We start from the raw sequence: 6,000 nt of genomic DNA, 5'->3' as shown, positions 1-6,000 counted from the left end.
TCCCCCGCTCCGCTAATTCTTCCTCCACAGCCAAAACTACTAGTATGTTTGAGGTTAAATCTGATCCCGAGCTTAGAACTCTTATCGAATCCCTCACAAAAAAGGTAGAAGCCATTTCTGTTCAACATAAGCCTACTCCTGTCATGAACATAAACTCTATTCCATGTAATTTCTGTTTGAGTCCGGAGCATCCCGACTCCTATTGTCCTCTCGTCTATGAACAACAAACCGCTAAACCGGATAATGTTTGCTCCATCAATAGCCAACCTAACATACCTTGGAGACAACACCCCAACTTTGGTTGGCGAAATAATCAACAAGTTACACCTCCAGGGTTTAATAATTAAATATGTTAGGCCAGCAAACAATTACAACCAAGCTCCACAAAGAGAAGTACAAGGACAAGGACAAGGTAATTATAATAATTATAATAATAATAGAGGTATCGTTCTGGTTAATAACAACTATCATAACCCACCCATTAATAATCAACGTGAGATAGTTCTTATCACACCACCTGTGGCATCTACACTTTCACAACCGGATCGTTTTGATGCCTTAATGCAAACTTAACAACATATTTTACAATCCATACAACAATCATTACATTAGTAAACTCAAGAAAAAGCCCAACCTAAAGGTATGTTTCTAGGTCAAGCTATACCTAATCCTAAAACACCAAACACAGCCTTTGAAGTAACCGGTAATCCTAGTAAAGAAAATTTAAACGTAGGTGAGTTAAATGCCATCCCACTCTCCGTTCTGGCAGAGTGGTTGATAATGCCATAACTATGCCCGCAGATACACCACCAGTGGTTATTGAAAATAAAAATTTACTAGATACCGAAATAGAAACTGAAGATCCTACCCCTGTAGAGGTATCGGTTAAACCACAACCTAAGAAGAAAATGGCTAAGGTTAAAAATCATATTGATCCATATGCTAAATATAGATAAAAACCACCGTTTTCCTAGAGATTATCCATGTTAAATAATAATACAAATTATGATGAGATTATGGAAGTTTTTAAAAATCTAACGATAAATCTACCTTTTCTTGAAGCTATTAAAAAATTACCACAACATGCTAAGTTTCTAAAATAGTTGTGCACTACTAGGCGAAAAACAAACATTCCAAAAGGCACCTTTTTAACTTAACAGTTTCTCATAATATCTGAACATAATGGAATCATTAAGTACAAGGACCCTAGTCGTCCTACTGTATAATTAATGCACCTTAGGGGATACCCACACGACAACTACTCTATTAGACTTTGGGGCGAGTGTTAACTTACTCCCTTATTATTTATATAAACAAATAGGTTTAAAAGATATGCAACCAACTAAAATGACGTTGCAATTAGTTGATCGTTCTATTAAGTATCCTAAGAATGTTGTTGAATCGTGCTTGTTAAAGTTCAAGATTTTTACTACCTAACCGACTTCGTTATCCTAGACACAGAAGTCACTAACGACTTTGTTCCTATCATCTTAGGGCGTCCTTTCTTGGCAACTGCCAACACGTTCATAAACTACCGCGAATGGTTCGATGTCCATGTCCTTTGGACACCTTGCTGTCGAGGTGAATGTTTTTAAAATAATGCAACAGTTACTCGATACGACTATCGATGGAGAAGTTAGCATGATCGAGAGCTTAGCTCAAGATTATTTCAGTAACACGTTTCCTGAGAATCAGATGCACCAATTTCTTTCCTTCGAAAGTTTTGACTTTGATGATGACTCCCTGGACGTAGATGAAATCGAGGAAGACTTCCTTTGACTCTTTTACACCTCTTCTTTACCCACCTCACATCATCTTGTCACTAATTCATCTTCCATCAATGTTCTCCGCCCTCCACATTTTTAAAGGAACCTTGAGTTTGCACTTGACCCTCTTGCTTCTCCTGTGCTTTATGATTTTCTAAACCCTTATAGTAAGAAAATACTACCTAAAGAGCCATCTGATACTTTCATTTTTAGATGTGTGATTACACCAATCCATACCACCAATGAGTTTTGTGCTAAACCCACATTCTCATTTTTTCCATTTCTTCCTTCTAATACTTATCCATATCCAGCATATCTTCCACAACCATCCATTTTTTCACGATCATTCACTTGCCCACCCTTTTGTTGGAGAAAAAAGAAGAAATTGCATGCTAGGTTAGATTCTAGATCCATCGGTATTCACTCTCATTCCGCTATGCCACGTCATAGGAAATCATGGTGCTTGATTTTGTTTGGGGGTGTTGTCCGTGTTAATTATTTATAGACAGACCTGCAACTTTTTTGATTGTTGATATATGGTAAACTGCATGTTAATACATGTTTTAGATAAAGTCTTTAGTATCTGACTATAAAATACTCATTTTATCCTTCAGTGTACTCCATTCCAATATTATATCATGGGAGTGCACTATTAAGGTAACCGGACCCTCCCTTTGGAGTGTATGATTGTAAGTACTAGATCCTAAGTCAACGGTTAATGTAATTTACAATTTCCACTCTTACATGTTTTCTCATTTTTTGAGTCGTGTATCTCTATGGAGTGATTTACGTCCTTATTGCTAAATTGTTTTATTTTATATAAAACCTTATTCATAAAAAGTAAAAAAAATTTAAAACTTTATAAACATTAGTCTAGTAAGTCTCGGGAATTTGACTTTAAAAAACCCACGTTTTAAATCAAATTTTCTAAACCATGTTTTCAAAAATTTGTTTGGGGTGGGGTGTTTGGTCTTTCCATTCTTGATCACTCAACTTGCTATTCTGGGCTTTCCTCATCGTGTGGCTAGTTTATTTGTATAATTTTTAAGAATATTTATCCATTTAGGTTTATTTTTATTCCCAGTTATAGTTAAGTAGTTAATATTGAATATAATTTTGTATTTGATTATTATTTAAGTTTAAAGTTGGTTTAATTTTTGGCATATGCTATGTTTTTTTTATCGTAAATCCCACCCTTCCAACTTGTTTGGGGGGTGGCATTATTTATTTAGCAATGTCTTTATTCATATCCACGTATTTTTTTCGAAATATTATTACATGTTTGATAACTATCGTTTGTATGTGCACCATGCTAGTAGGATATAGCTAGAATTAGATACTCTTGGTTTGTGCAACCTCAAGATTTAGAAATTGGATGATTGCTATCTTCAATTCCAGTGAAAAGCTATAGGTTTGATTTCCAAGTTTGCATCTCATCTGTTTCTATTTTAGATTTAGAAAATTTTCTTTTTCCATTATCTTGCCATAATAATTTGGAAACTTGCGGAACTTAGAATAAGAAACTTGTGTGATATAAATACGTGGTTTGTTCTACACTTCACACTGCACCACTATTTTCCACCACACAAGACTTACTCAAAGGGTGCACCCCCAATTTGCACTAATACAGAGCGTGCCCATCACAATCGCCAAATTTTTCTTTTTCAGAGTAGAAAGTGCTTTCGCCAGCCCCCTCGACAAAGGCTATTCCAAGCGCCAAGCGCCGCGCCCCTCACTTCAACATACCACTAGTGTTTTTTCTGGGGTTTTCTGCACTCACTTCAAGGAGTACAATACTGCAATTGTTTGAGATGAAATTTTCTATAATTATGCCGGAGCAGTCTTTCGAAGATTTTCTTGAAAGTGACACCTATGGAGGCTGGTTATGAGAAAGGATTGTGCAGTCAAGATGGCAGAATCTACTGGTAAGTTCTGATGACTCTTATTCTCCTAAACTTACTGAATATTTCTATGATAATTCTAAGTTCTTTTATCGATCAGATGGGGAACAAGTGTTCTCTGTCATAGTTAATGATAAGGCAATGGATTTCAGCAAGTTTTTGGTTGCCTTTGTTGTTGGGATGGCTATGCCTGCTCCCCAAAACTCATGGGGCTATATGTCTGATAATGTATACATCTATAACTATGAGTATTTTCATGAGACTTTTGGGGTAGGGATTTTTCGTATAGAGGACCAAGGGCAATATAATGTAGCCCTTGGTAGCCTGTTCCTTAACATAGGCACTACCATGTTCTTTATCATGATGAATATCTTAAGGGAGTGGCGGTTTTCTTCTCGAGTAACGCCGCTGGTGACGTTTTTCTTGCTTTAGTTGAGGGACGTTTGCTATATGACATTCCCCAGACCTTAGTATCAAGTTTAGCAAGAGCCCATAATATGAAGTATAAGTACCTTCTTATACCTGTCTAGGTTTGCTGCATAATGCGATGTTTCTTTCCTGATTTCTGTAACCGCTACACGGATTGGGTTGGGGTTGACATTATGAGACCCACTAATTGCATCATCCGTTCTTTTCGTGTTATAACTTGGCCGGGATGGAGGGTACAAACTCATTAGGTTGCCCCTTAAACGCCATCAGACCGAGTAACGCTTAACAGGTTAGCACGGGTTGATGATACATGTCATAAGGCCTGACAAATAATCATGGCTTGGCAAGACGCAAAGGAACCTCACTTTTTATAGAAGAGGAGGACAATGCTTAATGTTGGATATGAGGTAAGTTTTATTTTTGTTAGTATTTGCTTATGTCCCAAACAATTTAATTCTTATTATTCCCATAACGGGTGGAACTCATATAGAGTTACGTTTGTTTTTCTTTACCAATATTAGTATGTTTTAAATTTGTTTTGCAGGTATTCTAAAATTTCACGTGTTTCTATGGTATTTTCTATCATTTTTATTTCTATACTTTGAGGACAAAACATATTTTTGTTTAGAAGTGGCATAGAAACACGCGTAATTTAAAGCACCTACATATGTATAATATGCACTTTGTTTTATAGTAAAAAATTAAAAAATAATAAAAATAAAAATAAAAAGTATTTATACTATGCACTTAGGAATATTTGTATTGTTTCTTTTTCTGTGATGATAGTAGTCTAGAAGTTTCACGTTAGCTCTTAAATTAGAATAGTTTTTAGAAATTTAGGTTAATATGTAGGTAATAATCATTGCATCTTTTCATAAATATATTGCATGAGCATCTATGTTTGTATTAGCAGTAAGTTTCTGAAACCTAGGCTAGAATATTTATTCTACAAATCTTGTGAGAATATAGCCTAAAAGTCTTATATTAGTGAAATATCTGAATAATGACACAAAGGGAGAAGTAAATTCCGAATAGAGAAATCACACGTCCACTTGTTTGATCACTATACCATATCCTAAGCGAAAATTTAGGCCCTTTTTGGATCGATATTGCCACAAATTCAAACTTATATGAAATTTTTCCACTAGTCGCCCCTGAGCATTTCTTTAATATTTTCATAAACCACAAATCTTTTACCCTTTTATAAAAACAAAAATAAAAACAAAATCAGCCTACCCAATTTAAGAATGAGTCTGAGAAGTAGGATGAAATGAAGAAAAGAAAAGAGAAAGACCTGTGGAAAACCAAGAATTTGTTAGTTGCTTTAAATAACAAAAAAAAAGAAAAAAAGAAATAAAAAAAAGAAAAAAAAAGTTAGAACTCCAAAAAACATATTCAAAGGAGTCAAAAGCCAAAAGAAAAGGAAAAAAATGGCTAAGGATGGAAACAAAGTGTAGAAGCAACAGTAAGAATAAGGTTTTCTCTAGTTACATAATATGAAAACCTTATTTTCTCAGACTTGTCTTTTGAATATACACTTCCTTCCTTCTTAAACCATCACATAATCCCTGCAACACCTAATAAATACCTCTAGCTCAATTAGAAATAGGTTGGTGTGATAGTAAGTGGTAGATGTGTTTGATCGACCTCAGCTTCCTTGTACGTCATTGAGATTGTGAGAAAAAAATGCCCATCCGCATTACCGCGAGGAGTGAAACAAAACTTGAGGAAAAAATCGTAATATTTTGTTTTGACATATTTGTGAGGACCTACTTAAGGATGTTATTCCAAAGTTTCAGAAATGTATATGTTATTGCATTTCATAACATAGTTTATTATATATATGGTTATCTGTAGATGATTGATTATTATGCACATATTAGCTTAGGTTTCGAATTGATTAT

Source organism: Coptis chinensis, chromosome 5, assembly GCF_015680905.1.
Source record: "Coptis chinensis isolate HL-2020 chromosome 5, ASM1568090v1, whole genome shotgun sequence".
Taxonomy (NCBI): Eukaryota; Viridiplantae; Streptophyta; class Magnoliopsida; order Ranunculales; family Ranunculaceae; genus Coptis; species Coptis chinensis.
This window is presented reverse-complemented; position numbering follows the sequence as displayed.